We start from the raw sequence: 26,612 nt of genomic DNA, 5'->3' as shown, positions 1-26,612 counted from the left end.
AAAATAGCCCGACGCTGTTGTTCACCGGGGCTATCGCCGGTTGCCGAGGCCGTGGGTGACCGTGGTCGTCGAGGGGGTGGTGGCGGATCGATAGGCGGGGCGCATGGCCGCAGAGAGCCACGGCCGTGCCACTCGCACGGCCCCGAAAACTTTTCCTTCGTCCATCGTTGACTACTACTACTGATGCTGCTGCTGCTCGCAGTTGTTGTCTCCGTTGAGCGGCCACGAAAGAACGCAACCCTTCGCCCCCCGAGTTGTCCTTCTCCCTCTCCCCGTTGCATGGATTTGCACGATTTTAATTGGGAACAATTCGAGGCGAATGCGCCTTCAACTGTTTCTTGTTGCTTCTCGAGGAGGAATGATACTGGAAATGGGTCAGACACGCGTCCAGAAATCGGTGTATTTCTCGTTTGGGAACGGTAACGATTTGGTTAGTGGAATGTGGAGTAGTGAATTGGTTGTTAATTGAGGGTTGTTGTTCGGCGGTCGGTTTTCCTTGCTCGGATGTTCTTCCAGAGATATTGTAGAGATATTTGGTAAATATTACTATGGTAAGGGAAAGATTGGGTGGTAAATGAAAAAGATATTTGGAATGTTTTAGGCATATTAATTTTGGAATTGAATCGTGGATGGAATTTGATGGAAAAAGGAAATTACTTTGGTATCGAATCGTTGTTGAGGGAGTTTTAATCTTGTTTAGGAATTGATTTTGTTTGAGTGTTTGAGCTTGATGGAAATTTCACTGGTCTTTAAATATCTTCAGAGTATTGGACTGTTTTTAAAATGAAATTTCACTTGTTCGTTGTTCAAGAATTATCGTAGAGAGCTCAAAATTTAAATTAAATAATCTAGTTTCTTTACACATTTTTATATTAGAAAAAAAATAGGATTAATTCGACAGATACAAAATTATACGGAATCATTTTTCCAAAATTCCATCTTCAAGGCAAACTAATTAACAGCGCTTTCCTACTTTTTGACCAATCAAAATAAGGTGTGCTGAGGGCATCTGGAAGATTAGATGAAAATTCCTCGGAAATTCCATAACCCAGAAACAAGGAAATATGCGAGCGTAATTATATTATTCATCGGTGCATTCGAGCAAAAAAAAAATGGCCTCTCAAGTCTTCTTTTGCTTCCAACCATTACTAATTGATTTTTTATTGCTGGTTATTAGGTTTTTCTTTCGCAAACTTTGTCCATATTTTTTTCTATTTTATTTTTCTATTTCTATTCCAAAGAAATTCCTCGAAGGATTTTCGAAATTTGGACATTATCGAAATAAAATGTTCGAAGAATAAACATTAATACGATGTCTTATTATTTGACTAGACTCGTAAATTATTTAAGATGAAACATTTTTTTTATTTTTCATTTGTTTGATGTTTCGTGTGTATTAAATTCATAAAAATTCTTGGATTCTGAGTTCGAAAATTCATTGTGCTCAAATTTGTTTGTTATTTTGTTTCATTGGATTAACGAAAAATTAATTATCGTAAAATAAGATCATTTCTTTCTATTTTATTTCAAGAATCGAAGACAATCCAAGATTCGATCGTTTCTTTGATTTTGTAATTTTAGAAATAACAAATTATGCTCGTATTTCAATGGAAGACAGAATATTTTACGAAATATCTCGAAAGAATCGATCAAACCCATTGTAATTTCCATGGAGGAAAATACGTTTTAATAATTTCGAGGTAGATGAATTTATCAAGGGACCAGACATCCGGTGGAAATAAGGATAATTACGTTTAATCGATAAAATTGCATTAAAAACGATGCACAACGGAAAGGATCGGAAGGAAAAGTTAATATGAATATATTAACACATTGGCATTGTGTTAATTATATATATGAGAGAGAAAGAGGCATAAATAACGTTAACGTTTCCATAATCGTTAAAAATGTTTTCCTTTAACTCTTAATCAAACGTCGGAAACGTTGAGTAACGATACTCCCTGCTGCATCAATTTTCTTTCAGAATAATAAATCTCTCTTTCGTTCTTATCAATTGAAGAATGAAGAACGTGAATTGAAGAATAAAGAAGAAAATTAAACTTTGGAGTATAGCTTGAAATGATGAAATAAATCTTTGAATTTCCTCTTTATTGGATTTACATATGATGAGGAATACGTTATATTACATTAAATATATGAAATTATACACAAATATTTGTAATAATATTTGTAATAAAAGCTTTGCTATGATATTTGGCAAATTATGATGTACAACAAGAAAATTATTCATATTAACAAATATAAGAAATGGAATTAATTAATTGATACCATACACACTTTAATCAAAATATATACAGGATAATCCATCCAACTCGATTTAATTCGATTAATCATTGTTTGTAATTATTTATTATCTCAAATATTTATCTTTTATTTCCTTCTTTTGTATACGTGATCTTCAACATGATAATATTCCATTTTTTTCTCTTTTGAAAGCTCGCCTCTTCGATTTTTCTATCTCCTGTAATAAAAATAATCGAGCTGATTACTTAATAAATAATCAGAAGAGGATAAAATCTAAATCTAAGTGTACATCGTACGATACAAATGCAAAAGATCATCGTAAAAATCGCGAATAAATATTTTTTTTTTATCAGCGATTAAAATGACTGTTTCATTTAAAGAGATGAAAGCGCTTCAAAACAGTTCTCATCCACCAGAGAATTCTATTCTTTTCTTCCTCTTATTAATTTCCTCGCACACCAACCCCAGTTTTTCAGAGATCAACCACGTAAAAAAACGAACAAAGCGAGGCGTTGAGTTGACTCGTGAACGAGGGATGGGCGCGATAAATCGTTGAAATATTTGCTCGGGGTTAATTTTCGTAAGAATAACACCACCGTGGAAAAAGCTCTTTCTTTTTTTTTTTTTCTTTCCTCTCCAGAAATGCCAAGCACGTTCGAATAATTTCAAAGGAGAGAAGAGTTAGGAAGTTTGTCGAATTCGCTCGAGCTTCCTCGAATTCTTTTCACCTCGTGCGATTCATCGATCTTGGCGGAAATGATCTTTGCTATTCATCGAGTCCTTCTTTCGTTCGTTCCCGAGCTGTTTTCCACCGACCATCATCACTCGAGGAGATGAAAATTCGTCCTCTTGCTCGGGGAAAATCGATTCTGATACATCACATTTTTCTCCATTTCTATTTATCCTTTTTTCGAGGAAAATGAGTTTCTTGGTATTTAAGGTCAGAAATCATTTCTGTAGAATTTCGATGAATCTTTTCTTAAGAATTTATTGATTGAGAATTGTTTTCTAATTTAATATTATGTATAATGGATTGATGGAACAGAATTGTGCAGTTTTCAAAATTATAAATAAGTAATTTTCGAAAAGACGATCTAGGAAATCTTGTGATATTTATAACAATTTTTGATTCGATACTTGAAACGAAGTAATTGAATTATGCTTAATTATATTCTAAAATTGTTCCCAAATAGATCAAACGCGTACGATTAAACTTAGAAAATTGAAATTATTCTGAAAATAGAGACGTAATTTCATCATGCTACCTCTTCTCATTTAAGAAAATAATTCGAGGAAAAGAGTTCTTTTGGTGTTTATTAAAAAATTTCTTTCTTCATTTTACTTAAGTCCTGCTAACCCAGTTTACCTTTGTACCATTGTTTCTGAAACATCCTGTCCTGTTTCTTTCCCATCTTTGAAATTTTCATACTAATTTTAAACCATCGACAGCAAGGATATCTCTTTTTGTTTCGAAAAAAAGAAAAGAAAAAAATTTGCAACCTTTCTCTTTATTTCCTCTCTTCTGTCTTTTCTCACCCCCTTTTTTTATCGTTCAATGTATTCGCGCGAGAAACAATGCACAAAGATGGCCGATAATCACGTGGAATAGTTTCCAGGAATAAATAGCCAGGCATTGAGTTTTCGTTCAAAGTCGCATTTGTACTCGACAACAGCAGCGCGAGATTTTATGTGACATGTTAAATAGGGATATTTAAACCCCTGGATATCATTGTCACGGAGAAATTAATGAAAAGGTAAGGGCAAAGCGACTGGATTTAACGTGAAGAATAATTGCTTGTTTATGCGGAAACGGAACGCAAAACTTGAACATTACTCGATAAAAGAAAACTTTTAATTTTTCTCATAAGGATATTTATGAGAGAACACAAAGTATGGTGAAAGAGTTATTTTTTCATAATTGTACACTTGTAAATAAATAGTAATAGAAGTAATTTACACGATCAATTAAATGTATAAACGTTTGTTTATTACGTATATTAAAAATATTTAATCTATATCTATTTTTTTTATAATTTACCTTATTAAGATTGTAGAATTTTTATTATTTTTCTGATATTTTAAAGTTTTATTAGAAATCAGATTACGTATACTTTTTTCTTCCTTTTTCGTTTATGCTTAAAGATCGAATTTAATAATTAAAAAGGAAATATCGTTGCTGCCATTAATAAAATATTGCACGTCTACTTTTTTGTGAAATTTGAATTATTATATTCGATAATAATATATTATTGTTAATATATTTCGATTTCGATCTATTCCATGATGAAAGGATATCTAAAATTGAGAACAGTGCCTTTTTTAGAAACTCGTTAGAAACTTTCGAGTAGTGGACCGTTCTCGATATTCCGCGAACTCTTCAACGGATAAGTTGATAAAACGGAAGGGACGATTAAATAACCGGCGAGTATGCTCTCACTGCGATAAGCCTCTCGACTCGTCGAGGATTGAATGAAATTAACTCGATGTTAAAGCAATTCTTATTGCCCACGAGAACAGTTCCACTCGTCGAAAGATGTTTCCTTCGAGTAAACAGCAAAAGCTTTCGTTGTTTACAATTCAGGCAAAAGTGTTGGGCGAATCTCTGATCTAATAATTCAAGAAGAAGATTAATATTCTTGCAAATAAAGAAATAAAAAGTTACGATACCTCACTGATTCGTCACTGAATATTTTTATTAAAGATAATTCTTCTTAAATCCCAAATTTTCCATTCGGGGTTCGATGGTTAAAAATTTTCAAATTTCCAAAACTCCATCAAGAGATCGAAGAACGATAAAAGAAAATCGGACTGTTTGAATTGTTCTTTTTACTTCTCTATCTCATCATCCGTATTCCTGCCTTTCGTGATTCCATCTTATTTATGATCTATCGTTTGGTTTATCAATCAGCCGCGTAATACCCGTGATGCTTTTCTACACAAATTAATTAACGGCATAATAGCGAAAGGATGGAAATGGAAAGTTCTTAGTGGATTTAATCAACCGTAAGTAAGGAGAGTTACACGCTGTCGAAACTTAGAATCGAGAATTCGAGACGCGTTTCGAACAGTTTGGGACGTATCTTCAATTGCGTAATTCTGAGTTTCGTGTGATCAGTTATAGAACCGCCATAGAACGTTCAAAACTTGAACCGAATCCTTCAGATAACTTTTAAATCGAGTCTTGTATTCGTAAATCTTCTCCCTTTCGCGGTGTTTTTATTTTAAACTAATGGATAATCGATGTTTGAAAACGATGAATACATATATATATATATATATATATATATATATGTATGTATGTATGAGAAACATAGGCAATTCAATTGATGCACAATTAAATGAATATTATTATCCTCGAGAGTAATGGATGCGTAAATAAATGAGTATAATTATCATCTATGATAATTTGATTATAGTTGAATACAATTTCCGGATATATGGATCGCTTGAACACTAATCTAAATTTTCTATGCACAATTGGAACAATTCGGTTTTAGCGTCTGTAAAAATTCAATTTTAAATATAATAAAAAGAAGATGAGTCTAAATATAGATTTATAATTTATAATAATTATCATAAATATTACGATAATTTTAACATAAACACTTTATACATCTTTCTATTCTTTTCACAATTGACTATACCATCCTTTTTTATTAAAACTTTTTATATTATGTTATCTGACATATTTACGAAAATTAGAAAAGATTTTTATCATTGAAAAAAAAAGTAAATTAAACTTTATTCCAGATTCTTATATGATACATAAGATTTTTTAATTTTAAAAAAGCGAATAGAACTTTAGAACAAAATCCTAGATAAGATGTAACATTAACTAAGGAGTGTACTGTAATCTAAAAATATTATTTCGCAAATAAAAAGAGAAATCAACGAATGTACGACGATATAATTTACAAAAAAAATAGATTCCACGTCTGCACTGTACAAAATACCTATCCCTTACTAGAAATACATACATTCCTTCTATCAAGAAAAAAATCTAACAGATCCGTGCTCTTCAACAACAATGGAATATTGGCAGAGAGCGAAAAAGTCTCGATTTCTATTCGAGGTATATTCCTCTATCATAAAAAGAAAAAAAAATAAAATAAAATTCCACGAAAACCTGTATTCTTCAACGATGATAGAATATTGGCAGGAGGCAAAAGGACGTCACGATCTTTCTTCGAGTTACAGTACGAATTTTTTCGATTGAAAACTCGTAAGGAGGGATGTTTATGTAAACTGTCGGTGAAGGAAAAACTTCGATTCAATGGCCTGAATTGAAAACTCTTTCAAACGAGTATATAAATATAAATGTGTATATAGATACACACACATACACACACACACATATATATATATATACGCGCGTGCACATGTCGTATAAAGGGTAGAATTTTTGAATGGCTGTCGAAAAGATTTTTATGGAATCGAGACGATACATTTTCGATCCCGGCGAATCATTTTCGATCCCGGTGGAAATTCAACGTTGGCTGAGAATCTCTTATGATATTAAGTTTTGAACGCGATTCGATAGAATGATATGGCCACACCACCTGGGATTGGCAAGGAGACGCGTTTTACTGCACTTCCTTCCAAGGTCTTTTCGTCACGAGATAAACCCTCGATACGTCCTTTTAATTTTCTTGATTGAAAAATTATCACGGTGGTGCGATTGGGAGAATAAAAAAGGATCTTTGGGTTGAACTTTTTAATCAAATTTCGTATAGAAATTACCTTTCTTTCTTTTTTTTTTTTTTTTTTTACCATCGTAACTTTTAACTTCTTCATTCTCGTAAAATGTACAATACAGGATCTTCCCTTTAACTTATTTAAATACTGAAAGAAAATTTCTTTTTTACAACTTCCTTCTTATAATACCAGATTATTAACTTACCTTGTAAATACGTTTATTTAAATCAATATATGTAACGTTATAAAAATAATCGAATATATTCAATATAATATTTCTATCTCAACGCCTCTGCGTTTTAAACAATTATTCAATTCAATTCGAACGATAGCTTGAGAAAGGAAGGTTTTTAAAAATAAAGCTTCCTCGTCTTTTCTCGCTATGATAAGGCTTTATAAAATCGATGCTTAAATTAAAAGCAACGATGGATGAAATCTTATCAGTTATTCGAGCCTCAAATCCTCTGGGGGAGGATAGTGTCGAACCAGGGAATTAAGTCACGAGAACTGGCCGCTTCGGCCATATTGGGCCGGAAATATTTCGAGATTTACGATTCGACATAAATCTCGAGGTCAATGGGGAAAGTTTCCCTATTATTTTTGTCGCCAACCAACCCCGATCCGAGCCCCGGGCAACACGTTCCAACGTGTAATCCACTGTTCCTCTATATCCACCGTGTTCTAGATCGTCGATCTTTCGCGTTGGATCCGGATAAAACGAGGGGAGGGAGAACTCGGATGTGGTACGGTTTCGATAGAAATTGGTGTACCCAATCGTGTACCCAACTTGTCGACTCTCCAATGTGTGCGTTCAACTCCAATGGAACTTTGGATTATTAATTTGGAATGTCCATGTTAGGCTCGATCTGCAATTTTTCATACTTGAACTCGATTCGATTAATTTTTTTAATTAATTTTTAAAGTTTTAATAAATTAAAAGATGAAAAAGAATTTAACAATAAGTCAATGATCGAGGAAGATTATACAAGCATTTATTTTAAAAAACTTATTTAATTCGTAAAAATATCGATAACCATTGCGCCATTTAAAGAAACATTTAATTCGACCATTTCAAAATTATCGACTTACGTATAATAATTGAAAGAATAATTGAAGGAAAGAAGAATCGAAATCCATCCGAAACATGGTCTTTAAATCCTTCCATCGCAATGTCCTCTCGAAAGTTGGTAAATAGTCGTGAAACTAACTTCGCATAACCTAGAAGAAGAAGTTTAAGGGAGGAGGATCTGTCGAAACGTCTCGGGGATAGGAGGTAGGGTAACTTTCCTTCGGTGGACGTTTGAAAAATATTCCATCCAAGTAACCGCGAGTCTGGCTATTCGGTCGTGAAACGTGGGAACCCCGTGAGAGGATTATCAGAGTGTCTTCGAAGAAAAGCGTTATCGGGCTTCTTGCTGGCTTGCTTTTCGTCGCCGCGAGCGATTGCCCCTGGAAACTTGGCCTTTCGAAACTTGCCCCTCGACTTTTTTCGCCCGCCATCTTTCTCCCCAAGGTCCACGCGGAAGTTGAGCGCGTGGAGAAGGCGCGACTTCTTAATAAAATTTAAGTGGCTTTGGGGAGAGGTAAAGTCGATCGAATTGTTTTTTTCGAGAGAAGTTTTATTTTTCCCTTCCTGTTTCGGAGGAAACAGGTTCTTTAAAGGCATATACGTACGTATCGATGTTGCCGAGGTTGGATACGTGTGAATATATCTGCGTTTGTGGAGAAATTTTTAGTTAGCAGGATAAAGGAAACAAGGGAGAGAAGAAAGTTTTAGACTCACCCTTGAGAGAGAGAAGTTTTGGTCGCACGATTGTGTCTTACTTGGTCTTACTTAGTTCTTGTCACTACAGTCCTCCATCTTAAAATCGAATATTTTCTGTTTTTCAGATGATTTTATGTACATGATTGAAGAATCATCTTCGATTGTGATTTATAATCTTCTTGTAAGTGAAATTTTAAATTTTCATAGGTGATCATATATTATTTAAAATTTTAATACAATATTTGCTTTTAATTAATTTAATTTAATCAATATGAATTCCCAAATATATCCTTGCCAAAATTCATTATAAAATAAATCCTCCCCTTTCCCTACAACAAAATTAAAAAGGAACCATACGCGTTCTCTTTAAATTTTAAATTATTCTAATTTAGAAACGAAACGAGCTTCGGTATATACATATATATCCAAAATTCACCGCGAGATAAATCTTCCTATTTTAATAAAAAAAATAAATAAATAAACAAAAAGAAATCGCAAGCATAAAAATATCCTTTAAATTTTAATTATTTTAATTTAGAAACGAAACGATATATTCCCCGAAATTCAATGTGCGAGGTAAATCTTCCTCGATGAAACAAAGAAAAAAAAGAAGAAGGGGCGCAAGAATAAAAATTCTCTTTAAATTTTAATTAGCAACGAACGCGACCCATATCCCTCTCGAAATTCACTCCGCGAAATAAATCTTCCCTTTTCCCTTTGGCAACAAAATACAAAAAGAAAATCATCGCGCGTGTAGAAATACTTTAATTCCAATTTAATTACAATTAATTCCAATTTGTAGAAACGAAATACACGAACCCCGACATATTTCGGCCTATATTTTCCCCGGCAGGAAGGAAACCACCAGCTTCATCGTGCTATCCGGAGACAGAGGGATGCGTTATTAATGGATTATTTGGAGGAAATTGCGCGACAACGATCGGTTGCTCGGATAGCACGGCGAAGCCGTGGAGAAAGGGTGATACGGGTAATCCGCGGGGGTGTCGTGGTGATACATTGCTCTTGAAGCGTGTCAGGAGCTAAGGGCATATTTCTGACGCAATGGCGGATGCGTACACGGCCTCCATACAGGAATATTCAACCCGCTTTGGAACGCAAACAAGGATTTTATCCTTGGATCACATCCGTTCACAGACATCCTTCGAACGTATTAACTGCGACGATTCGATCGAGCGTGTAATTTTCTGCAAGAGTGTTCGCGGGTTGATCGGTTTCAAATTTCGTTTCGAAATTGTGGGCGGACGTGAAATAATGCGCGTGGCGAAAATGGAGTGAAATTAATTAGAATGAAATTAGGCTCTCGTGCGCTCGGGGTTGAATTGGAATGTGTGGGATGATGACGATGATGGTGGTGGTAGTCGAAAATTAATTGGGTCAAGATAGGTTTGTTTTGTGATAAAGTTAATTGGACAACGTTGGATAAAAGTTGGACATGTATTTTATAACGTAACATGATGATATATTTGTTTTATCAAATTTTGATCAATTTAATTATTACCTACGTTAAATTTTGTATTAAATTTTGTATTAAATTTACGTTAATAAATTTTTTATCTCGGATTTCTCTTTCTTCTATTGATATTTTATGAAATTTTTAATCCATATAAAAAGTGATGAAAATATTTTAAAAAATAATAATGATCCAATAATAGAACACTCTTTTTATTAATATTTAATAAATTTAATATTTGCATTAAATTTACGTTTATTGTTCAAATGATGAAAAATTTATCTTGGCACAAAGCAAATTTTGTAAAAAGAACAGAAAATTGAAATATATGTATTTTAATGTACGTATAAGAAAGTTGTACATTTAATGTTTGAAAAGTTTTAAGAACTTTTATATGTCTCCCAAAATAGTCTAGATTTTGGATACTTTATTTAAAAATTGTTATTAAGTATCTAAACTATAAAATCGAATTTTTTATTCCATTTAAACATTTATAGTTTATAATTTATAATTCTAAAAAATTCTTTAAAAAGGTATAGAAATATTTTTTCAAACGAGTATTCTTTCCCTTTGTATTATAATTAATAAATATTTATAAAAAATAAATATTTTTTACTGGTATAAATTTAATCATCCGACCAACTTTTTCAATTTTCTACCGAAGAGTTCAATTACGGTGAATGTTTCTCCCTGTCTACGGTTTGAAATTTGCAATTTTTCTTTGACTCTATGTAATATTTCATTACAATATTTTATCCTAAATTATATCTTTTTTAGTATGAAAATATTCTTTAGTTGAAGTAAACTTACTTACTTAGTTCAACTTACACAGAACAGCTTTAGTAAAAGTTCCATGAGCTTGAAATTTATAAACTTCCTTCGAAATATATAAAACAAAATCCATTTTTCGTCACTACGTTCCGTTATAAAATTTTATTACACGCAAAAGTTTCAAAATATATATCTTCTTAACGTAAAAATATATTTTATTCAACCAAACTCGAGTTTTAATTACTTTTTCCCCTTTCCCAATTTCTATTAAAAATCTTGAACACATCAAACATTGTTATAAACAATTTGAAAATTTCTAATTTTCTTTCGCAACATAAAATAATGTTTACAAAATTCCATCGTCGTAACGATTAGATTTATGCCAACATATAAAAATTATATGATGCTTTCTCTGGCACAAAAATATATGCTTTCTTTCTCACGTATAATTCCAAAATTTATTTTTTGTCACAACTCGAGCTTGATTACTCGTTATTCTTTCTCAATTTTTATAATAATTAAATATTTTAAACGTAGCAAATATTTTCATCATCCCTTAAGATTTTTTTCATAAAAACGTGAATTAATCAAGAGAAAGGCGAAGTAAACGAGAAATTTCCAGCTGGCAACCGGAAGCCCGCCAGTTATTACACACTCAATAGAAACCAGTTAGAGGTTGCTGGATCTCTTCATGGACCAAGCTACCGGATCATGTCGAGAATACTATCTTGACCCCAAGATCCATAAGAGACTATGCATTTGCTAGTATTACTAGCATCTCTCTTCGTGGTTTCCTCTTGAAGCTTGTGCCTCACACTCGAATCGACCGGTTTTTGCATCATATTATTACTCATACACTTCTTAAATTACTCGAAACGCATTGATAAAAAGAATAAGAGCAGAATATTTTATCTGGAAAATATAATATTTTATAATGAAAAAAAAGTAAAGAAAAATGCATCGAAAATAAAGAAAAAAATAAGTTTAAACGTACAAATTATAACATAATTTGATACGATGTGCCAATGATACTTCATTATTGGAATTACTAGTTAATAATAATTGTATTTAAAAAAAAGGAAAAGGATGATAATTTTATACATCCTTGTAGTTCAATAACAAGAATATTTAAAACGAATATGGACAATTTTATTATTAGAAAAATTGCCAATATTTCATCAATTTCTGGTATCGAAAAGGATAATTTGGAATAAAATAGCCTTAATGAGAATTGGACGAGGGTAATATTGGTAATTTCTTTCGAACTGAAAATGTAGGGAAAATTAGATAAATTTATTACACATTTCGCTGCGTCCACGGAAAAAACTGAAAAGAACGATCTCCAAAGAGGATGCTTTACTCGTGGAAAGATCAATGGGCCATCAGAGGCTTGTGAACGAACCAGCCGACCGGAAGTCCTCTGATAGCCGATTTATTAAATCCTATTGGCCTTTCAAAAATTAGGCGTCCGGGGAAATGGTCGTTAAGAGAGGACATTATGTCCAAGTGTATGTCATTATAAGGAAATACCTCGCATGCTAGAAATTCCGAATTTAATCACGATTTTTATTCGATTAAATTAATGCCCGAATATTCTGGTTCTGATCTGAAAAATATTTTCTACATTTTCTCATTTATTTTCTATTTTAAAATCTTAATGCAAACAAATCGATTATTAAATCAATAATAAAAATTAATGCAATAACGAAATTAATCGTTACTATTAATTACTATTATATTATCACCCTTGTAATGCAAAATAAAAGTCAAATATGTAGAAAACTTCTCTTTATCTTTCATCTTTGTTGGAAAAATTTGATGCAATCGTATGCATCAATCACCATAAAAAGAGAAAATTCCTATGACGTATACGTTGTGTCACTGTTCTCGAATGTTGGTATAAAAAAGAAATATATCATTATTAAAGTATATAAATTGGCTTGAATAAGACACATGTTAGAAGATGACTTGCTTGTTCGTATTTTTGGAACAGATTGTACGCGAAAGTATCGATCATTCGAGGCACTCTTACGATCACGTTTCGAATTCATTGGCGTCCGGTCGTGGAATTCGCGTCAGGCATCGATGGTATGCAGTTCCACGACGAGACAATTCGAGGGATTCTGTGAGCGAGCAGAAAATGCGCTTATGCCGTACGCACGATCGAAGCCGCGCGTTGTTTTCCCTCGTTCCTCGCCTACGATTCAGCGAAATTCTGCGCGAAATTGCGAGCCGGTATCCCATGGTCATCAGGTTTCTGTTTGCGATTCAATTTTCAACGATTGAAATTTTGATTTTATCGAAATTTAGTTTAGAAATATTTGAGAAAATTTGAGGAAATTGGAGGTAAGGATTGGAAAAATTATGAAAAATTTCGCGTATATGTTGATTCCCGTGGTAATCGGGTTTCTGTTTGCCTTTGCATTGCAATTCAATTTTCAACGATTTTGATTTTTAAGGAAATTTGAGAAAATTGTGTAAGGTTTAAGAGAATTGTAAAAACTTGCAAACCGATTTACTTGGTCATCTAATTTCTATCTCTTTATTTTTGCATTATATTCATTTTTCAATAATGCAAATTTTGATCTGGTGGAAATTGGCTTAAAATATTTAAAAAAGATGGAACAATGGAAGAAGTTTTATTTTAAATTTGATACAATTGTGAAAAATTTAATACAACTAGAAATATTTTGAAAAGTATATACATATTCAAATTAAGAATATTGAGAATACTATTCAAAATATAAATCACATATTTTTTATATAATAAAATATTTTTATAAAAATACGACAAAATGTGAAAAATTGAATGTGTAATAAAATTCTGCCGACAAAAAATATTTTGCAATATTGAAAATGCTGTAAACATTTTTAAAGAATTTACAGAAAATCAGATTTTTTAACGAAATTTTTAACAAAACTGCATTTGAAAAGCTTTGTATTTTTAAAATTGTAATATTTTTTTCTACCTGCATTAAATAAATTCATTTTTAACAAATAGTTTAATAAACAATTTCAGATTTTAAAATTCCCAATAAATTTTTCCAGACAAGAAATCGTTTTAAAAAATCTTATATAATTTTCTTCTAATCGATCCTATATCGTATTAAAGGGCAAAGTTATATTTTATAAAAAAAAATCGAAATTAATGTAAAAATTGTTCCATATATACAGATACAAATTGCGTTGAATAAAAATTACACGGAACAAACGTAGCAATGCAAGAATTACATACAAGAGTATGTATCAATTTAAAACAATATCCCCGAATAAGTATCATATATTTAAAATGAGCGTCGCGTGAAACGTCGTACTACAATTTGTACACCAAACGAGTAATAGGAGAAACGTCACGAAGAGCAATAGCCTTTCCTTTCGTGATGGATAAAACCTGTATTCTTGTCTATAATGATGATGCAACGATGTCGTTTGAAGATATCCATCTTACTTTCCGATTTTTCCTCGAGAATGAAAAAACTAGTTTTTTTTTATCTTTTCCAAACAATGGGAAGAGAGAAATTTTTTTAATAGAAATGTCAAGGAAAAGAAAATTCTTCACGTTGACGGAGAATAATCTTTTAATCTTTATTATTAACTTAAACGAAAACGAATTTAAACTCGTCGTTTAAATTCAAATATTAATAACTTTCTATTTGTAAATTCTCTATTCCTATTATAAATATATTACTCTAGTCTAAACGTGTTCAAAAAAAATTGAAAAAAAATTTTCAATCAAAAATGCATATGCAAAAAAAGGATCGAGTAATTGTAAAAAATTTTGTCTTAGCATATTTTTTGAAAATCCTCTGGATTAAACTTCGATTAAATTCACGATCGAGATTTTTGGTTAAATAATATCTGCGTTGATTAATCCTCGAGGGGAAAAAATTTGATACGTGTATAAAATATTATTAATTGCACAAGATAAGAAATAAAGTTTTCGAGTATTGGCAGAAAACACGATCAATTGCGCAAGAGAGAAGAGGGATCTTTTTACGAAAGGGCGTAAAAAGAGACGGCAAAAAGGGATTTATGATTAATCGAAATATAATACCGCGAAAGAGGTTTCGCGTGCATCCAATGGAAACGACAATTATGCATACTTTCCGTGTACGTGACGTACACCAAATTGCATAACAATGGTTGAAATCAATTTTCAATCTGGCGCCAGATGAAAATCCTTGCCGCGTATCGAGGATATGGAAAAACATTGTGCTGGCAGAATGTGGACACGTTAATGTTCCCTGAAATTCTCCACTTTAAATATGAAATTCGCATAATGGATTCTTTGTCCGATATTCATTCTACTTATTCCTCCTAATAATTGTTTCAAATGTATCATCCATAATTTTAAATAAAACGAGAGAACTTTTTCTAATCACCTTTTTTAAACGCTCGTTATCTGGTTTCCAGACGATCGTCGAATTTATAACATATATCGAAACGTGAGTAATCAAGTTATATATAATCAAGTCTAAATATTAGACTACTTTTTTGTAAATTGAAAATTCATTAAAATTGGAATCTACAGGACAGTATGTATTTTATTAAAATAAATGTTATTAATAATTCCATAAAATCCATCATTCATTTTTAACCTTCGTTAAATTCACGTATATTATATTTACAATATGAAATGGAATATAAGTGTTATTATTTTTAAATGAATTATGTATATTTAGAAAATATATATATATATATATATACTTGCAAATTTGACCCACCACCGTCCACGGACTCTTAATGAACATGAATATTTAAATATTTCATATAATTGATCATAATATGATGCATGCAAATGAAAATATAAAAGCAAAGCTATATTTCAACACAACATAACATGCACACGTGTTTCCAATAGCGAAGAGATTGAAAATTCATCCGATGATGATCAAACGTGCGATGGCTCCTACAATCAAACTGTAACTTTCTATCTAAATTGCATCTCAATGGCTCTTTCTCTCTCCTCTCCTTTTAGAAAAAAATAACGCAGTAAAATCCATTTGGAAGGAAGGAGACCAGTCATCGAATAACCTTAAACAAAAAAGATTAAGTCAATATAAAATGTCGAATAAAAAGCAATAAAAATAATATCCTTTTCAAACGTAAAATTATTACATAATTCATTACGATATACTTTTAATTTATTTCTCTGCAATAAGACAATTGACAGAATAACAATAATTCGATAAATAATACACAACACATACATTTAACCCTGGAATAATTTTACAAATTAAAAATTGGCGTGATTGCAATTGAATGCAAATCCCAAGAATCGCCTCGATATCCAGAATCACAATCGCCTTCGGAATTTCCCAAAGAATTGGAAACCCCTCTGAGAAACTTTGCACGAGTTCACAATCCTCGACATCCAGACACAGACACTCCCCCTATAATTATTAATTCTTCTCTTCTCGATCCAAGAAACTTGTTCTGCAACGAGAGGAGGCCACTTAATTTCCCCTGCAAATCCATTTATACGCAAGGTTCGAGTCACGGTCTTGTAACTAGATTAACAAACAGCCTCCATCGTCTCCACCAAGCAGCTAAGGTAACGTCCCGTGAACTTTCGCTATTCGACTCACCCCCTCCCCATTTCCTGTGTACTCACCAGTTTCCCGGTACGTAATCCCGGACGAATGCTGGATAGAAAAACTGAACAAAAGCAAAAGACCCCGAAGGCCAATGAAAGTGGGGTTGGCACGTGTGCAGGAAGGGAGAAGGGGGAGAAGTAAGAAAATTTCAAGGGGAGTCTCGTTGTATACGCCTGTGGTGATATTTGAGAGGAAGAGGAAGAATTCTTGGAAGGAAATCGAGTGGAGCTTTGATGTGATTGCATTGTTGTTCGAAAAAGATTAATGCTTATAGAATAAGGGGTTGGAGACTAGGATGGCTAGGTTGTAGGTTAAGATTGTGATTCTTCTGGCAAGAAGTCAATTTGCGGGATATAAAGGGGTGAGGGAATCTCTTTGAAATTTTTATTTTTTTATTTTTCGCTTTAATAGTTTGATCTGTATCGATTGAGATAAGCGTGTTGTATCCCGGTGGATTGGGATGTAATTCTTTTGGTGGAGGTATTGTGGCGAGAATCTTTTTTCTTTTTCTTTAATATTTAATGTTAAAAAGTAGATGGAATTTTTATATTTTCGATTGAGGAATAAAAAATGAGCGATACCAATTTTTTTGTTCAGGCCTCTCAGAATCGATCGTTCAAAGATTGTCAACTTTTTTAAATATTTAACCCACATTATTAAATTTTTAATTCACGTTATTGTCATTATACGGATAAACATTACAACTGTCACATAAATTAATTTAATCCGAAAATAAAATTTTTAATGAAGATATGTTTATTTTACACGAGATCGAATCCACGACTTTGTTGCTTCGAAACAACGAACAAAAAACTGTGTTCCACAATAATTACACAGAGCACTAATTGATCCAAAACATGCAATTAAGCCGCTGGATAAAAAACATTTCACCGCAAAATAGAGAGAGAAAGAGAGAGAGAAAGAAGAACATCTATTTCACTGGTAACTTTCCACGTTATACCTCGAGTAGCAACAACGTTGGGGATCCAATTACGGGGCCAAAAAGAGAGAGAGAGAGAGAGAGAGAGAGAGAGAGAGAGAGAGAGCGACTCGTGAAAGTGAATGAACCGAGATCGAGTTTCCTGATCCGAGATTTTTCAACCGGCATTCGATCATTAACGGCGCCCTATTTTTTTCCTTTTTTTTTTTTTAACGTCAATAAAACGTCGATCTAGTCAACACCGATGGAAGTAACACGGGCGCGAAACAATCGGCCGAGCAATCGCGTGCAGAAGGGCGTAGAAAAAGTTGGAGAGTTGGAAAATTCGCGGGAAAATTTCGAGAAAAATTGCCGCGACACCTGTTGGTCGCCGCCACGACGGCTGCCATTTGCGTCGCGCCCCTTGACCCCAGTTACCATCGTTGAAATCGCCAACGTTTTAATCGAAACTTTGTGCACCCTTGTCGTCGATTTTAGTTCGCTCGTCCGCAGAATTTTAATTTGGCGAATTTCACGTCAGACGATATGGTATTTCTTTTTCTAATTTAAATAAATATGTACGGATGTTCCAGAGATAGTTTAGAAAAAATTCAAATGAATTCTGCCAGTTTAAAAGAGATTATTATCGATATTTGATATTCGAAGAACTATGGAAGCTTCGAATTAAAATAACCAGAAGAATATATAGGATATTCGAGTTATGGATAGAATTTAAAGTTGCATCTTCCTTGTTGTTAGAACGGATAGAGCATACGGTGGTAGACTGTGCGGCGATGCATCAATACGCGTGCACGTTTGTCATTCGGGATTCTCGATGGACGAAACATCTGTAGAACACGGTGTACAGATACGCTGGGGATAGAATCGAACGTCAACAGATATTTTGAATAATGGAATAAGGCGCGATTAGTGTTGCAAATCGTGGTATTATTCAAAGCATGCACACCATCCCGTTACCGTACACTCGAGAAATTTCGCACGTGCTAATTCAACCTGTCTGACTTCGAAAACAAATTCTCCAATATTAATTTAACTCGAGATAGAATAAAATTATTATATAGAAATTATTTGAAAAAAAAAAAGATATCAAATTACAAATTAAGAAGCTAGAAAATTTCTTCCCATTATTCATCTATGCAATTCTTGTCATCGATCTCTAGAAAAATTTCCAAATACAATTGTTCATCCGTCGATTAAATTTTGCTAGGTGAAAAATTTTCCTAACATGGAAAAGATTGAAAATCGTGTTTAAAAAAATTCGTCAAACGAAATTGCCGCCAATTTGTCGAAGAATTACGTATCCACAGGTAGTCGATAGTGACGTGACATTCTGAGGCGCGACGTTACCAGATTCGCGGCAGTTGGTCCGTGAATGAATCGAAACGAGTTTCCTCCCGGCCAACTCCCGGCAACCAAACGATTGAATTTCCCTCGTGGACGAGAGAATTCCCCGTACCACGGGTCTGCGATGACCCGCGCGGAGGGGAAAGTTTCCGGAGAAGAGGCGCGATCGACCCGACATCGCCTCGAACTTTTGGCTTCGTTTTGTCTAATCCCGGGATTATGAAGAAAGTCGGTTGCAAAAACGTGACTCGAGTGAAACTTTCATCGCAGGATGAAACTGAATCGTTTCGAAAATGGGATTTGCTTTTTCTTTTATTTCGCAATTACAATTAAATATATACAAATTTATAATTTTTGATTTTGCATTATAACGTCGTATCACGGAAAAGAAATCTCGTTGTTCCTTCTATTGGACAGGATTTTACGAAAAATTTACGAGGATAATTAAATTCAATCCGAATGCTTTTCGTGTTAATAAATTTTACAATATAGTAGATTCTGAAATGTTTCAAAAAATTCTCGAGTGTTTGAGTTGACATAAAGATTGAATAAAAATTCGTGAATCCTTGTACCGAGTAAAATTTCCAAAAGAGACCAGATACGAAACAATTCGAAAATAATCTAAACTGGAATACACGACGGGAAATTCACGAAACGAAACGAAAGCGCGTGATCAAGGTGGAAAGCTAAAGGAGGATTGGAAATAGTTGAGGATTTATCGTAATCTCTCAGAAGTGGGAGTTTACGTTGCACTCGATATATGCGTATATAATATCGCGTAACACGTAACAATTAACCGATATTCGAATATAGCGTTGCCGTTGAACATCCGTAATATTGGCATTAATCCCGCAATAACGAGAACACCGATTTCGATTTCGAATTATTACGAATATCCTTGGCTTTAAACACGCGTTCATCCGCTGGGGATTTTGCCCCGTTCTCTTGTTCCAACCTTACCTTTCGCGGTTAACGTCTCGTTGAATTACAGCTAGGGCTTACAGCCGTTACGGTTTACACGGTCAATGCGCGTTCAATGTTGTGTCACGCGTTGACGGTGATATCGTGTCAACGCTGAATGGCCAAAGTACACCTTGGATATTGTATATTCTAAGTCGGGGCGTTTGAATAATGGCGGCCCATTATTTTCATCCTCCTGTTCTTCCTGTTCGACAAAGGAGCTTTGTCGATACGTATTTTATGATTATTTTTACGTTCGATTGGTGGAATCTCTCGACGTGATTCGTTTATTTCTTTTTTTCTTTTCAAATTGTATTATTGATTGATCAATTTAGTTTATCCGTGCGACAATGTTTCATCGGATAATAATTTTAAAAAATATTTTCTTAGGCTATCATATTTTTTTTATTTCATTTTTCTTTCATTTTCAACGTTAAATTTGTTAAAGAATATAAAATATAGAGAGGCGTCTACTTTTGACTTTGTAATTTTTCGAATATCGGGAATAAAAGTTCAAACTTCTCATGTGATGTTTCAAAATATTTTAAGGAGAATAATTTCTTGTTTAAAATTTAAATCAAAGAAGGAAAAAAATTTTCGAAATTTAAAAAAACTGATCAAGAAAATGTATTCTTTGACGCGAGATTAGGAGGTAAAATCTTTCAAGTTGAAGGCATTGTATCACGGATACGGATACAAGGCAGCACACGATAAAGCTTTAAAATACCTTTGTTCGAGACGTGTAGTGGTATCGTTAAATCTATTTATTCGATCGCTGACTGCGCTCCCAAACCCGAGAACCGGCCATTGTTAGCGCAGAAATTTGTAAGTTCTTTCCTTTAACATCGTAAAACCGTCGCATCTAAACTCCAATCGTTTTTTCACATATACATATTCATTGTCCAATATAGAAACAAACGTTCGACAAAAGAGACAAGCTTTCACAAAAAAAAAAAGAAAAAAAATACATATTGTTTCAATTCTCAATTCCAGTTAACTTTCAAAGCATTCGTTATCTGGTACGATATACATATATCCATCACAATTCTAACCATTTCTCGAAAATAAAGCACGATCGATAAAACTATAGAAATTCTCAAATATGAAATTCTCTTTGTTACTTTGTGCATTCAACGATCTTGAAACTTGTCTGTCTCGATATTAATCCTTAAAAATATCTCATATTCGCGATAACTTTCCAAAAAGATGTCACAGATCTCTGGTACCTAATTTATTCGACAATTTTCAGATCTTGAAAGTAATATAAAGATATCCATTAAATATACTTTCTTTTTAAAAAAATCTTCGTTATTCCATACATTTAATTTTCAAACCTAAGAGTCATCTCGATCTTCTCCTCAAACTACTTTCGCGGAATATATATCGCCTATTCAAATCGTTCATCTCTCTAACTTATTAACCAGAGAGTGTATCATTGCACACTCGCGCATCCAACGACTCGATTCCAAAGCCTTAAAGCTTGCCTGTAAACTGAACACCACCGTACACGTCGCTTGGAGGCATCACATGAAGGGCAGATCTTCCTCACGAATAAACCTGACACAGAATCCGCAGATTTGTCGAAGGGGGAGGGTTCACTTTGCCCTGTCATATCGAAACATCCTTGCGAAACCTTCGAATTCAATGCTGAATCGCGCGAGACGCCTCTCGTTTCCAAGTTTTACGCTCGTTTGCTAATCCCATCCGGTTTTAACCGGGTTCCAGTTGAACGTAAATCAACGGGCGGAAAAGTTTATTAGGGTGAAACAGTTCGGTTTGCTTTTCGACGGATAAAGGTTCGTTGTAGGCGATCGTGTTATTATTTCGCCAAGAGTTCGATAGAACTTTGCGTGGCTGCCAATACTTTGCTGAATTAATAAACCATGCGTAATTTGTTTGTGGCGTGCAAGGAAATGGAAATTCGAGGTTCAATATTTCAAATCGATCCTTCTAAAGATCTAAAATTTAATTTCTAAACAAAGAAAATGTTGCACAATGGGATATAAAAAGATAAACACGGGGAGGATTAACAAGTGACCAGGCTGGTTCAATATCTTCTTATTACATTGGCTGGTTATCAGGTGTTTGTGGTACGTCTGACGTTTATTAGGCGTTTCTTAATTAGATCCCTTGTAATAGGCACACGGAAACAATTACGGTCTTGTTCTACTAGTAATTGTTTGGACGTGTCGGAGACATTCTCAGTAATAATATTGGCTGCTGATTCGCTCCTAATTCTCTATTTTCGCTTGCATTTAAAACAAAATTGACATTTAAAATTCGTTTGCATAATAACAACAATTTTATTAATTCTAAATTATTTGAAACACTCTAATGATCAATTAATCATAGGAAATTAAATTCTAAATTAAATTTATATTTATATATAATCCCCTTGTACCTGCATAAAATGAAACATCGATTTTTCATTATTAAGAAACGCAAGAGGAAGATGAAAATTTTCTTTATCACGATCATTTATGAAAAAAACGTGTATTCGCAGAAAAATTAAAAAGTTTTATTTACCGAAATTTCTCGCGGAATAAATAAGAAAGGAAAAAATAACTCGGATAAAAATACCGCACGTCGGATTAAACAAATCCGCAATGCCACGAGCTCGTCAAGGGAACAAGAATGTACCAGCTGTTCTCCGTCAAACTTTTTACTGGATCAACATACTGGATCGCCCAAACCGGGCATTTCTTCTTTCCAACTTATACGAGTCCATGTAAAAAAAGAAAAAGAAAAAACAGAACACGGTTCAAGAAAAGTTTTCATATTCTCGAAAACTTATAAGGAAAATTTCGTCTTTCTTCGTGGCGGGGAAACAAGAGGGAAGAACGAGACTAGCGGTAAAGATTCGACGGTAACAACGTGGAGATGTTTTTTTGGGGGGAGAGAGGGGGATTTATTTGGGATCGAGATGAAAATGACGACAAAATGTCACAAGGGGATTTGTCAGATGTCACTGGGCAAAGGTATTGCGCGCGAACGCGCACAAAAATGGCCGGCGGAACGAGTAACGAATCGAACACTGGTCGAAAAAGCTGCGATTTGTCGTTGTTTCCGCTTATATTGCTCTCGTTTGTCTAATCGGCAACCGTATTGTGTTGTTACGCGCAGATAACGAAGCAATCGTGAACAGGATTGGTCGAAAAAGTGAGCCACTCGATCGTTAAGGGATTGACATATGATACTGGCGGGCGGGTGTTTCACGGTTCGGTAAATTTAAGAATATTTCGATGAATCCGATTTCAATTTACTTATTCGATGGAATAATAATGATGGATCAATGGGGAAGAGTTCGTACGTTTAATCGAAACTACACAAAGACGAGTGATTGGGAAACGAAAAGAAAAATCCTAGTGGATTTTATCTATTCTAGGGAACTCTAGACAACCCTGATACTTTTATTTTCGTTCGATTAAACTTTCGATTCTCCTGTATCATTTTATCCGATATAATATGATAAAGTATCAAACAAAAATTGATAATTCTTAATTCATAATAACAATAATAATAATAATAATCAAAAATCGTCTCAATTATCATCCATCCACCGTTGAAATGGTCACAGCACAATTTCCACAGGCATGATCGGCTACAAGGGCAAGAGCGGCTCAATCAAGCCTCGACCAAAGCGACAAAGCTCAAGATTACCGAGTAAGCGGACAGTGCATGCATCAACGTCGAAATCCGGCGGGGTTGGATGGAGAAACGGAAGCGCGGGAATAAATTAAATGCGGTGGCGGCGGCGACCGGTAAAATGAAACGCGATGGCTGGCCATCGGAGCGTCCAGGGCTCTCTCGTTCGAGGCGATCGATCAACCATCGACGACGTCCAGCTGCCCGACACAATCCCTCAGTGTGCGTACCGCGTGCAATATGCCCGCGATCATGCGTGTACACCTCGTCGACGAATGGCCCCGTTTGTTATTAAACTTTCGATACAATCCACCGTAATTCGGCACGGTGAAACGGTGTCGAGCTGTGTAAATACTTGTGAAAGATAATAATAGTGGGACGATGAGGCGAATCGGTTTTTGCTTTAATGAAATTTTTGCTTCTGGGATCGAGGATCTGAAATTAATTTTGATTCAGATATTAATCGTATTAAAATTTTTCTTAATATTCATAATCCTTTAAATTTCTAATCAGATTCAATTTTAACATCAATATTTTTGATTCGAAAAATCGAGATTTAGATTTGTTACAACACTTGTTATAGTTTATCCTCTAATAATTTTCATTTAGGAATATCTATTCGATTAATGATTTTAACTGAAGATTGTTAGAATCGTTAAAAGTTTTCAGAATCTATGCTCGTCCTTTGGAAATTGATAGAAAAATTTGGACGAACAGTATATCAATAGAATAATAAATTCATAGGCATTTCGCTCTAATCCTAGATATGCACTCTCACTATCGTTGTTCCTCTCTAAAAATTCATTCCATAGGAAATAAAATTTTCACGAATTCTAGGTATTTCCCATATGCATACTTTATGAATCCACATACCTGTAACCAATGTAAGAATTATTAATAACATCAAAAAAAAATTTTTCTTCCATATATATAAATAATATATGGAAAAGATATAAATGTTTCAAAAATATTGATACTGGTGATATTATTCCAATATTCGATTTGTGTTTCGACTTTCTACATATTCGTTTCTCATCTTTCTCGTCCTCCAACCAATCCATATCCAACTATCGTCGAAAACTATTCCATGAGAGATATTTAATATACGTATAATAAAATTGCACGCTTCCAATAACCGGTTCTTTATCGAACAGAGGGCTAAACGAGGGCACGGATTACCGTGTAATCGCTTTCGTTCGCGTATTTTCGAGCGGAAAAAGATGCCGGCCGTAATCTCCGCGTTTCCATTCCCTCTTCCACTCGAGAGAAAGTTGGCCGTTGAAGGGGCATTAAGAAAGGCGAGAGCATTGTATTGAAATTGGACCCATCCAGATAATCCGAACTTACGCTCTCCTCCAAGTTTTTCCAGCTCGTTACAACGATCGCTCTCTCTCTTCTTACCCTCCCTCTCTTTCTCTCTCTTTCTCTTCGGCCATTGAATTTACGGCGTTCGCAAATCCATTTCGAGTCGCTGATCACCCGGCATTAAAACTGGTGGCTGCCCAGCGAGAAAAATCTCCGGGCGAGATGCCCTGTTTCAAACCAGCCCTCGTAATTTCATTTGGCCGTGAGTAACGAGATCTATGAAATATACTTTCCTTCGACTCGTAATCTTCCTTTCCATTCTGCTCTCTCTTCCCATCGATTAATTACGCGGGTAAATATTCCGTGGACGGGTGTTCAACAGCGATAGAGAGGGAGGAAGAAATTGATGGAGGCAGGATGGCTCGGTTTGAGGATGCGTAGCGGAACGAAATTAACGCGGAGAAGGAGATAGCCTATCTGGAAAGTTCGTAGCGAGAGGATGACAGGGGGATCCGAGAAATAGAAGTACTCGAACGAAGAAGTTTGATAGGATGGTGATTAGAGTTCTTGATTGCAAATCGAGCGATTCAGAATTCTCGAATCTCGTTTAGAAATTAGGTTTTTCGAGACGAGTTTTCCTCCTCTATTCTTATTCGAATTCTTGGAATTCTCTGTGGACGTGTCTTGCTTGGAGGAGGAAGAAAATTTATTTTCAATAAAGAGGGAAATAGAAAGATCAATTGATCTTGAATTTTTTTATTAGAATTCTTCCAAGAAAATTGTTACCAAGTTTCTCAAACTTTTTATTGGACTCGTTCGATTGATTAGGAATTGTTACAAGTTTTTAATAAAAATTCGATGTTTGTACGATATAAATATTTTAAAGTTTCGATTAAATGGACTTCGATTGATAAAAAAGTTTCTTAATGAAAAGCTCCTCTAGATTAAACGGAGGGGTGAAAAAGAAAAAAGAAAATTCACCGAGAATTTTATAAGATATTTTTGATCCTTGAAGCGTTGAGAACTTTTTACTTGTGCTAAAAGTTGTGCTTGAAAAAGCTACATCAATCATGAGACATCCCTATCACGATCGAACATTTGAAAGAAATCTTTCAAAGTACTTTGCCATTCAAAGAACTCAAAATCTTAGGAAAATCCAGCAACTGCAAAAAAATTTGGTATCATTTTACAAAAATTAAACTTACTGATTCCTTTGCTAATTTTAATTAATTCTCATAATCTTCTTAATTAAAAAATTAAATAAGCAACTTTCCATAGCAACGAAATTTTAATTTGATTTTCTTTTTAAATCCTTTCGTTCGTGAAACACGTACTAATTTCAAGCTTTTAAGCTTTTAATCCATACTTTTCTTGGGAGTCCTTTTTTTGATATTCAAATTTTCTTTTTTTTTTTTCTGTGATATTCAATTTTTTTCTTCCATATAAGAAAAATCCATGGAATAATCTTTACGTAATAACGTTAAAAAAATACTTCGCCATCCATCTAAAAAAAATTCAAGAGAATTAATACACGATATGATTATATTATCGAATAAATAATTAACAATAGTAACGATATTTCAGAAAATATTCTTAATATTAAAATCTGTAAATACTAAAAATTGCTATCTAACAACAATAAAACATCTCCAAAAAAAGAGAACTTTACAACTAAGTTAAACCTAACCCAACCGACCAAATACGAAAAGCTATTCTGAAAGAAAAAAGAAAAAGAACTAAGAGCAAAATGACTCTCTCTCTTAGGAAAGCAATTCTTCTCCACGACGAGAATCGCTGATTCCAGACATTCTACCAGATAGCTCCGATAGTAAACCTAGTATTAAACTAGCTACG

General features: G+C 33.9%; 1 protein-coding gene and 1 long non-coding RNA gene across 7 annotated transcripts in view; one reads left to right on the top strand and one right to left on the bottom strand.

The window, feature by feature from the left end:
* LOC107996525 (neural cell adhesion molecule 1-like) overlaps nt 1-26,612 on the top strand; it is a 245,986-nt gene that overhangs the window by 135,744 nt on the left and 83,630 nt on the right. The window lies entirely within an intron of this gene.
* LOC114577355 (uncharacterized) overlaps nt 15,471-26,612 on the bottom strand; it is a 96,527-nt gene continuing 85,385 nt past the window's right edge. For 4 of the 6 annotated variants that reach the window (XR_009829634.1, XR_003697371.2, XR_009829637.1 and 1 more), the window contains one exon: nt 21,749-26,262. This is a non-coding gene — a long non-coding RNA (uncharacterized LOC114577355). Of the gene's footprint in view, nt 16,002-21,748; nt 26,263-26,612 lie in introns of those variants that run through there. The other 2 variants (XR_009829635.1, XR_009829638.1) reach the window with 2 other exon arrangements.

The sequence above is a fragment of the Apis cerana genome, linkage group LG5 (assembly GCF_029169275.1).
Source record: "Apis cerana isolate GH-2021 linkage group LG5, AcerK_1.0, whole genome shotgun sequence".
NCBI lineage: Eukaryota > Metazoa > Arthropoda > Insecta > Hymenoptera > Apidae > Apis > Apis cerana.
The sequence above is the reverse complement of the archived record's forward strand: the minus strand, read 5'-3'. Positions and strand labels throughout refer to the sequence as shown.